Raw genomic sequence first — 11,027 nt, forward strand, 5'->3', positions numbered from 1 at the left:
CACATCTTGATTGCGAGACAGAGGAGGAGGAGGAGGAGGGTGCTTTAGTGGAGGAAGCATACACGTCCGCAGATACCACCACCGAGCTGGGGCCCGCAATTCTGGGGGGTGGGTAGGACGTGAGCGGTCCCAGGCTCTGACTCTGTCCCAGCCTCCACTAAATTCACCCAATGTGCCGTCAGGGAGATGTAGTGGCCCTGCCCGCCTGTGCTTGTCCACGTGTCCGTAGTTAAGTGGACCGTGGCAGTAACCGCGTTGGTGAGGGCGCGTACAATGTTGCGGGAGACGTGGTCGTGCAGGGCTGGGACGGCACATCGGGAAAAGTAGTGGTGACTGGGAACTGAGTAGCGCGGGGCCGCCGCCTCCATGAAACTTTGGAAGGACTCAGTTTCCACAACCCTATACGGCAGCATCTCAAGGCTGATGAATTTTGCTATGCGGACGGTTAACGTTTGAGCGTGCGGGTGCGTGGTGGCGTACTTGCGCTTGCGCTCCAACAGTTGCGCAAGCGACGGCTGGACGGTGCGCTGAACTACACTGCTGGATGGGGCCGAGGACAGCGGAGATGAGGGTGTGGGTGCAGGCCATGAGGCGGTAGTGCCTGTGTCCTGAGAGGGGGGTTGCATCTCAGTGGCAGGTTGGGGCACAGGGGGAGAGGCAGGGGTGCAAACCGGAGGCGCTGAACGGCCTTCGTCCCACCTTGTGGGGTGCTTGGCCATCATATGTCTGCGCATGGTGGTGGTGGTGAGGCTGTTGGTGTTGGCTCCCCGGCTGAGCTTTGCGCGACAAAGGTTGCACACCACTGTTCGTCGGTCGTCAGGCGTCTCTGTGAAAAACTGCCAGACCTTAGAGCACCTCGGCCTCTGCAGGGTGGTATGGCGCGAGGGGGCGCTTTGGGAAACAGTTGGTGGATTATTCGGTCTGGCCCTGCCTCTACCCCTGGCCACCGCACTGCCTCTTGCAACCTGCCCTGCTGCTGCCCGTGCCTCCCCCTCTGAAGACCTGTCCTGAGTAGGCGTTGCACACCAGGTGGGGTCAGTCACCTCATCGTCCTGCTGCTCTTCCTCCGAATCCTCTGTGCGCTGCTCCCTCGGACTTACTGCCCTTACTACTACCTCACTGCAAGACAACTGTGTCTGATCGTCATCGTCCTCCTCACCCACAGAAAGTTGTTGAGACAGTTGGCGGAAGTCCCCAGCCTCTTCCCCCGGACCCCGGGAACTTTCGAATGGTTGGGCATTAGTGACGATAAACTCCTCTGGAGGGAGAGGAACCGCTGCTGCCCAATCTAAGCAGGGGCCCGAGAACAGTTCCTGGGAGTGTTCCCGCTCCTGAGCAGGTGTCATTGTAGTGGAGTGAGGAGGCTGGGAGGAAGGAGGAGCAGCAGACAGAGGATTCGGATTTGCAGCAGTGGACGGCGCAGAACTGCGTGTTGACGATAGGTTGCTCGAAGCACTTTCTGCCATCCAGGACAGGACCTGCTCACACTGCTCATTTTCTAATAACCGTCTCCCGCGTGGACCCATTAATTGGGCGATGAATGTGGGGACGCCAGAAACGTGCCTCTCTCCTAATCGCGCAGCAGTCGGCTGCGACACACCTGGATCAGGAGCTCGGCCTGTGCCCACACCCTGACTTGGCCCTCCGCGTCCTCGGCCGCGTCCACGTCCTCTAGGCCTACCCCTACCCCTCAGCATGCTGTATTACCAGTGATTTGATTTAACAGGCAGGAAATAAATTGGCGCAAGACTGCAGGCCAAATATAATTTTTTCCCTTTTTTGAAAACGAAAGGCCCCACTGCCTCTAGTGAATGAAAAATCTAAGTTTAATAACTGTGCTGTGGCCCTGCTAATGTGTCACAGAACGTGAGGGTAGCAGAGTTATTATAACTCTGGCAGAGCAGGTATTTTTTTTCCAAATTAAGGAAAGCAAATGGCGAAGCCAGGAGTAAAACGTAGCTGGGTGTGTCTGATTTTTAAACGTTGCACACGCAGCCGACACGTGTCCACCGCCCTTAGGACGGACAGAGGCAGGACAAATAGAATTTTTTTCAGTTTTTTTCCACCAAAAGGCAGCACTGTGTATATTTAATGAACATGAGAAGTTTAATAACTGTGCTGTGGCCCTGCTAATGTGGCACAGAACTTGAGGGTAGCAGAGTTATTAACTCTGGCAGAGCAGGTATTTTTTTTCCCAATTAAGGAAAGCAAATGGCGAAGCCAGCAGTAAAACGTAGCTGGGTGCGTCTGATTTTTAAACGTTGCACACGCAGCCGACACGTGTCCACAGCCCTTAGGACGGACAGAGGCAGGTCAAATAGAATTTTTTTCACTTGTTTTACAAGCAAAAGGCCGCACTGCGTATATTCAATGAATAATAACTGTGTTGTGGCCCTGCCTACACAATTCTTTCCCTGCAGTATCAATGGAGGGTGCAATGCTCTGCAGAGGCGATTTTGAGAAGAAAAAAAATATGCAGCACAGCTAACAGCAGCCTGGACAGTACTGCACACGGTTAAACACTCTCCCTGCCTATGCAACACTTCTGTCCCTAATGCCGGGTGCAACGCTCTGCAGAGGCGATTTTGAGAAAAAAAAAATTGCCACTGCTAACAGCAGCCAACACACAGCTATCAGTGGCCCTAATAAGGACCTTTGGGGGTCTTGAAGCCTACACTAACTACCAATTATTTCCCTACAGCAGCTCCGGTACAAACAGCACTGTCCCTCATCTAACTCACAAGGCATCTGAGGCGAGCCGCGGGAGGGGACGACTTTTATATTCGGCGGACACCTGATCTCGCCAGCCACTCACAGCAGGGGGGTGGTATAGGGCTGGAACAACACAGGGGGAAGTTGTAATGCCTTCCCTGTCTTTCAATTGGCCAGAAAAGCGCGCTAACGTCTCAGGGAAGGAAGTGAAAGTAACCCGAACACCGCATGGTGTTCGTTACGAATAACGAACATCCCGAACACCCTAATATCCGCACGGATATCAAGTTCGGACGAACACGTTCGCTCATTTCTAGTGACCAGACGTCCCGATTTAGGCGGGACAGTCACAAATTGGGACCCTGTGTCCCACCTACTGCTGGGACCCCAGCGGGACAGGCATTTGTCCCACTTTTGGGTGACAGCTGGTCACCATTAACCCTTTCCAATCCAATGTCGGGCCTTCCCTGACATCATCATTTCCCTCCACAGCTCCGATGTCTGGACAGGCCCGACACTGCAGTGCAGGAGTGCATCTGCACCCGATCATCAGACACATCAGGTGCAGATGCACTCCTGCACGGATCCTCATCAAGGACCCCCAAGAAGAAGGCAGAAAGGGTTTTTACCCCTTTTTGCCTTCTCCTTTACACATTACATAGTGCTCAATTAGCACTATGTAATGCAGAGAGATTCCGGCCGTCGATCATGTGACCGCCGGTGTTACCTGACCCCCGGCAGTCACATGAAAGCCGAGCCAGGAACCTGCACCGTGGGGGGAAAGCAGAAGTAATACTTCTGCATTCTCCCTTCTGCCTCCCGGCTCAGCGATCATGTGATCACTGGGTGCCACCTGACCCCAGCGGTCACATAATCGCCAAGCCGGGAGGCAGAAGGGAGAATGCGGAAGTATTACTTCCGCATTCCCCCCATGGTGCAGTGAGCACCTGCACCCTCCAGAACTCAGTTCAGGAGGGTGAAGGGAAAACATATTTTTTCTCATCTATTCTCCCCAGCTCCAAATTATTTGGAGCTGGGGAGAATGGATGAGAAAAAATAAATGGATTGGAAAGGGTTCAAGTTAGGGGCGAAACTATAGAGGGTGCAAGGGATGCGGTTGTACCCGGGCCCAGGAGCCTTAGGGGGCCCATAAGGCCTCTCTTCTTCATATAGGGAGCCCAGTACTATGAATAAAGCATTATAGTTGGGGGCCCTGTTACAGGTTTTGCATTGAGGCCCAGAGGCTTCAAGTTATGCCTCTGTGCAGCATGGTTTAGGTATGGGTACGGGTACAGATACAGATAGAGGGGGGGCCCTAGCTCACCTTTTGCATCAGGGCCCCTGAGCCTTTAGTTACACCCCTGGTTAAAGTAATTACCGGGCGAGGTGATAATCTTTGGTTCTGCAAGTGAGGAGAGCAGAGGGGAGGAGGTGCTGCTGCAGGTACATAGACTTCCCACTGCCAGCAGCAGCGCTGAGAGGAGGGTAAGTATATGGGACTAAGGGGGAGCGCTAGTAATTCGGGGCTACTGTGGGGGGTCACTATCATTGCTGGGGCTACTGTAAGGGTTCACTATTACTGCTGGGGCTACTGTGGGGGGTCACTATTACTACTGCGGCCACTGTGGGGTCACTATTGCTACTTAGGCCACTCTGCATGTGGCAGCATACCTCATGCTGACTTAGGGTATTTTTACACGTGGCGGAAATGCTGCAGAATGTCCGTAGCGGAAATTTCCGCTGAAAATTCCACATCTAAAATAACACTCAAAATCTGTACCATTGGTGCAGATTTTGACTGGAAATCACCTGCTTATTAGCAGCTGATGTCATACTATGCGGTGCTCCACCTCACCTCCTCCGATAGCTTCCTGCAATCAGCGCTCCCCGACTTCTGGTTCCCAGTGGCCTGGTCAAGTGATGCTGGTGAGGCCACTACAGGCTACTGGAAACCGAAAGTCAGGGAGCGCTGACAGCTACAGATCAGGTAAGAGGGAGTGCAGCATAGTATGAAATCAGCTGTGGATATGCGGCTGATTTCCAATCTAAATCTGCACCAATCAGCACTGCAGTCAGCGGTGGACCTGGAACAGCTTCAGTGGAGGAGGTGGAGCGACTTCTCAAGGAACTCTTGACTTTGGAAGACACAGATAGTATCTGGATTCTGTCCATTATCTTTAGGATCTACTTTATCATCTTTTTATAGTTTTGCTAGGGATTGTCCCACTTTGCTGGTTCATACACTACCGTTCAAAAGTTTGGGGTCACCCAAACAATTTTGTGTTTTCCATGAAAAGTCACACTTATTCACCACCATGCGTTGTGAAATGAATAGAAAGACATTGACAAGGTTAGAAATAATGATTTGTATTTGAAATAACATTGTTTTTACATCAAACTTTGCTTTCGTCAAAGAATCCTCCTTTTGCAGCAATTACAGCATTGCACACCTTTGACATTCTAGCTGTTAATTTGTTGAGGTAAGCTTGAGAAATTGCACCCCACGCTTCTAGAAGCATCTCCCACAAGTTGGATTGGTTGGATGGGCACTTCTGGCGTACCATACGGTCAAGCTGCTCCCACAACAGCTCAATGGGGTTCAGATCTGGTGACTGCGCTGGCCACTCCATTACCGATAGAATACCAGCTGCCTGCTTCTGCTGTAAATAGTTCTTGCACAATTTGGAGGTGTGTTTAGGGTCATTGTCCTGTTGTAGGATGAAATTGGTTCCAATCAAGCGCTGTCCACTGGGTATGGCATGGCGTTGCAAAATGGAGTGATAGCCTTCCTTATTCAGAATCCCTTTTACCCTGTACAAATCTTCCACCTTACCAGCACCAAAGCAACCCCAGACCATCACATTACCTCCACCATGCTTAACAGATGGCGTCAGGCATTCTTCCAGCATCTTTTCATTTGTTCTGCGTCTCACAAACGTTCTTCTTTGTGATCCAAACACCTCAAACTTGGATTCATCCGTCCACAACACTTTTTTCCAGTCTTCCTCTGTCCAATGTCTGTGTTCTTTTGCCCATCTTAATCTTTTTCTTTTATTGGCCAGTCTCAGATATGGCTTTTTCTTTGCCACTCTGCCCTGAAGGCCAAAATCCCGCAGCCGCCTCTTCACTGTAGATGTTGACACTGGTGTTTTGCGGGTACTATTTAATGAAGATGCCAGTTGGGTACCTGTGAGGCATCTGTTTCTCAAACTAGAGACTCTAATGTGCTTATCTTCTTGCTTAGTTGTGCAACGTGGCCTCCCACTTCTTTTTCTACTCTGGTTAGAGCCTGTTTGTGCTGTCCTCTGAAGGGAGTAGTACACACCGTTGTAGGAAATCTTCAATTTCTTAGCAATTTCTTGCATGGAATAGCCTTCATTTCTAAGAACAAGAATAGACTGTCGAGTTTCAGATGAAAGTTCTCTTTTTCTGGCCATTTTGAGCGTTTAATTGACCCCACAAATGTGATGCTCCAGAAACTCAATCTGCTCATAGGAAGGTCAGTTTTGTAGCTTCTGTAACGAGCTAGACTGTTTTCAGATGTGTGAACATGATTGCACAAGGGTTTTCTAATCATCAATTAGCCTTCTGAGCCAATGAGCAAACACATTGTACCATTAGAACACTGGAGTGATAGTTGCTGGAAATGGGCCTCTATTCACCTTTGTAGATATTGCACAAAAAACCAGGCATTTGCAGCTAGAATAGTCATTTACCACATTAGCAATGTATAGAGTGCATTTGTTTAAAGTTAGGACTAGTTTAAAGTTATCTTCATTGAAAAGTACAGTGCTTTTCCTTCAAAAATAAGGACATTTCAATGTGACCCCAAACTTTTGAACGGTAGTGTATATATTCCATCTCCTGTCTGGTAGTAATCCGCATCATTCCAGGAGACGCCCTTAATTCTGCAGCAGAAAGCCTTTCCGCTGCAGAATCTATTCTTGTGGTTTTGAAGGAAAGACATGCAGAATTCAGCTCCCATAGGGATAATATGGGGGCGCAGAAATGTCCGGTTGTATAAATTCTCTCTCGTATGAAAGGTCCCTTAGAAGTTTTGTTTGATCAGAGAAATGGCAGATTGAGCAAGAGTTAGCTTTTCACGGAAAAAGGAGGTTGTTAAAGCGAAGTGTCATAAACAGTAATGGCCTAATTTCTAGATACTTCAAAAATCCGTCCTTGCTAGAAGACTCTCTTATAAATTAATGATTGATTACTAGTCCCAGCTTCGTTTTCAACGAAAATGTGTTTTATGTTGTTAACCAGTTGCTTGCTGTGTTAAAAGTTGATAAGGATTCGAATGAGAGTCTATGATATGTAACATGATGCTGCAGTGATGTCTTGAGGTGATGTATGTCATCTAAAGCAGGGGTCCCCAACCTTTTTGGCACCAGGGAGCGGCTTCAAGCAAGACCATTTTTACAAAACCCGGCAGGGTTGGACGGGGCATGGGCGGGGCTTTGGTTATATGGGGTGGGGTTATGAAGGGGGTTGGAGTTTAGTGCATTCTTATTTAATTATGACATTTAGAATGTCCTGGCAGTACACACATAGGGCAGTATATAATCTATCCCCCCTCCCCAGCACACACATAGGGAAGCATATAATTTATCCCCCCCCCCAGTAATAGACAGCCCCCACCTCTCAGTAATTAGCAGCCCCTCCCCCTGGAATAAGTAGCCCCCCACCCCCAGTAATAAGCAGCCCCCCCCCCAGTAATAAGCAGGTGACCCCCAGTAATAAGCAGGTCCCCTCCCCCGTAATAGACAGCCCCCCCCAGTAATAGGCAGCCCCCCCAGTAATAAGCAGCCCCTTCCCCTGTAATAAGTAGCCCCACACCCAGTAATAAGCAGCCCCCCCCAGTAAGCAATCCCCCCGGTAATAAGCAGGTCCCCCCCAGTAATAAGTAGCCCCTTCCCCTGTAATAAGTAGCCCCCCCCCCCCCCAGTCAGCAACCCCCCAGTAATAAGCAGGTCCCTCCCAGTAATAAGCAGGTCCCCCCCCCCCAGTAATACGCAGCCCCTTCCCCTGTAATAAGCAGAGCCCCGCACAGAAATGTCACTCACCCCGCCGCCGGCTCTGGTCTGCGCATGCGCCAGCTGCCCGGCAGCCGGCACATGAAAGAGCCGGGGCTGCCGGGCGCGGGTAAGTACGCGCTTCTCCCGGCAGGTGCTGGGGTCGGGTCCTGCGGCGAGAATCCTCACCGCCGGATCCGACCTGCTCGTCTGCAGGCAGCCTTAGGAAATATTTATATGTAGCAGACATGCTGCAGAATGTCAGCAGCAGAAATTTCCTCAGCAAATTCTGCAGCATTTCTGCAGCTGATTTCATACTGTGCACTGCTCCCCCTCACCTCTTCCAAAGGCTCCACAGTCAGCGCTCCCAGGCTTCTGGTTCCCAGCGGCCTGATCAGGTGCGGTGCCGCTGGTCAGGTGATGCTGGTCAGGTGAGGCCATACAGACCACTGGGAACTGGAAGCCTGGGAACGCTGACAATGTGAAGCCTTTGGTGGAGGTGAGGGGGAGCACCGGATAGTATGTAATCAGCGGGTATGCAGCAGATTTCTGGTCAGAATTCACACCGATGGTACAGATTTTGGAATGCAGAAATGCTGCGGAATTAGCTCTCTGTCTTTTTTAAAATAACCCTGTACTTTTTATAAGAATGGAGGTAAAACAAAATATTATAAGCCCCGCCTCTGGCCACACCTCTCTGTCCCGCTTTGACCCTGGAAAATCTGGTCCCCTTACCTATTTCACCTGTTGATGACACTGTCCTTGCAAGCCATTCTGCCATCCTCACAAACACCATCACATGGGAGTACGATTACTGCAAATCATTCCTCAATACTATAATCCCATGAATGTACAGGTCACTGCCTTCATCCAGATCAGCACACTCCTGTCCTGTTGCTGTTAAATTTCCTATGATTTCATTGGCAAATGGATAATCTATGGTCACTCATATCATGACATGGTCCTCATCAGATGCGTTTCTGTCCCCTCTAATACAATCACACAAGTGTACGTCACTGCTCTCCCCAAAATCAGCATGCGCCCCTCCTGCTGCTGTCATCTTGCCCATCATCTGACTGGTTGGCTACGGTATGTCCCAATGCCACCTCCTTCACTACTGTCTTTGTGAAATGCAGTCATATCCTTACTAACATAATTACATGTATGTGCTAGTCACTGCCTCCAACAATACCAGCAGACTCCTCTACTACAGTCAGCAATCACTAGAGTTGACTAGCTATAGGATTTTTTTTTTCTCAATCACTACTCCATTACAAGTGGCTCTTTGCAAATAAGGGAGATGGAATAATACCTCCACAGTGCCACCTATTGGAAGGCAGCATTCCTTCAAGCCAAAGTTAGACTCTTTATACAAGCCTTGTAACAATGACTGGGAATTAAAAGCAAAGCCAAACTCCATGTACAGACAGCTGTTTCAGGGTATTTGCCCTTCATCAGTGTACAGTAGGAGTCTGGCTTTGCTAGTGAGAGGCCTGGGACGGGAGTCAGAAATGCTATCTTTTCTCCTTAGGGAGAGCACCTAGACAGCATGAATGGCCTTTTGAGTCTCCTCACTCATTGTCTAGGTGCTCTCCCTAAGGAGAAAAGTAGCTCTTTCTAACATTATCAGAGGTCACTGTTTCCCCCAAGGTCAGCTGACTCATCTTCTGCTGCTAGAACATTCTTTATGACCAGTATGGTTTCATGGTATTGTAGCCATGTACAACCCCAATTCCAAAAAAGTTGTGACGCTCTGTAAAATGTTAATAAATGTAAAGAAAAAAAGAATGTAATGATTTGGAAATCTCATTTCACCATATTTTATTCACAAGAGAACACAGAACATATCAGAGATGAACAGAAAACAGGTTTCCATTTCATTTTAAAATATTAACTCATTTAGAAATTGATGGCAGCAACACACCTCAAAAAAGTTGAGGCAGGGGTAACAAAAGGCTGGAAAACTAAGTAGTACCAATGAAAAACAGGTGGATGGTCATTTTGGGCTTCATAGCTCAGGGGTTAGAGCACTGGTCTTGTAAACCAGGGGTCGTGAGTTCAACTCTCACTGAGGCCAAATTTCTGTCTGTCTGAAAGTAGCTAGTTTCGTTCATTAGCCTGCCGAAGGGGGCGATATCCTGAAAGCTTGCTGTAACATCGTGTATTTTTGTTAGCCATTAAAAGGTATCATATGTACAAGATTACTTGGTTTCTCTTATAGAGAACAATCACATTTTGCACTAAAAACAGGCATGATTCTATAATGCAGATCACTGCATGGGCTCAGGAATACTTCTAGAAATAATTGTCTGTGAACGCAGCTTGCTGTGCAATACAGAAATACAAGTTAAAGCTGTATAATGCAAAGAAGGAGCTACCGTATGAATCAACGCACTCCAGAAATGCCGGCGTCTTCTCAAAACTCATTTGAAATGGACTGAAGCAAATCAGAAAACTTATGCGGTCAGATGAATCAAAATTAGAATTTTTTTGGGAAAGCATGGACGCCATGTCCTGCGGACTGAAATGGGGAGGGGGACCATCCAACTTAACATGAATTTCTCTAGATTCTTTTGACATTATGCACTGAGGATGGTGGGGTATTCAAAGTTTTTGCAATTTTATGTTGAGTGTACCCTAAAACAGTTAATTTTTTAAAAATGAGATGCAGAAATGTCTCCGTTCCCCTTTCTGATATGTTCTATGTTCTAGTGTGAAAAAAATATGGTTAGATGAGATTTCCAAATCATTGCATTCTTTTTTGTTTTACATTGTACGTAGCGTCCCAACGTTTTAGGAATCGGGGTTGTATATTCCATGCTTGTTTTAGGGCTCATTCACATCTGTGTTGGAGATGTCATTCTGAGCCTCCATTGCACATTTCCGTTAAAGTCCCGGACTGTTAAAATCCAGCATGCTGCTCTATTTATTCGGGTGAATGCTGGAGGGCATAATGGAAACCAGGCGGACCCCTTTAAAGTTGAGGTTCTTTTAGCGGCATTTGTTTCTGGCTTGTGATGGAAAACGCTTTAGGTTTTCCTTCTCCCATGACAGAATAGGAAAACGGAAACCCTAATGGTAATATGAGCGAGCGCCAGAAGCGTAACTATAGGGAATACAAGGGATGCGGTTGCACCCGGGCCCAGGAGCCTTAGGGGGCCCATAAGGCCCCTCTTCTCCATATAGGGAGCCTAGTACTATGAATAAAGCATTATAGTTGGGGGCCCTAGTACAAATTTTGCATTGGGGCCCAGGAGCTTCAACTTAAACCTCTAAATAAGCCCTTGCCTAACATAACCA

General features: G+C 48.4%; 1 non-coding gene across 1 annotated transcript; it reads left to right on the top strand.

Annotated features, from left to right (window-relative positions):
• The first annotated feature begins 9,731 nt into the window (after positions 1-9,731).
• TRNAT-UGU (transfer RNA threonine (anticodon UGU)) lies at positions 9,732-9,804 on the top strand. The gene has a single exon. It is a non-coding gene; the product is annotated as a tRNA-Thr (tRNA).
• Positions 9,805-11,027: the final 1,223 nt, after the last annotated feature.

This window comes from Eleutherodactylus coqui, chromosome 7 (genome assembly GCF_035609145.1).
Source record: "Eleutherodactylus coqui strain aEleCoq1 chromosome 7, aEleCoq1.hap1, whole genome shotgun sequence".
In the NCBI taxonomy this organism is placed as follows: Eukaryota; Metazoa; Chordata; class Amphibia; order Anura; family Eleutherodactylidae; genus Eleutherodactylus; species Eleutherodactylus coqui.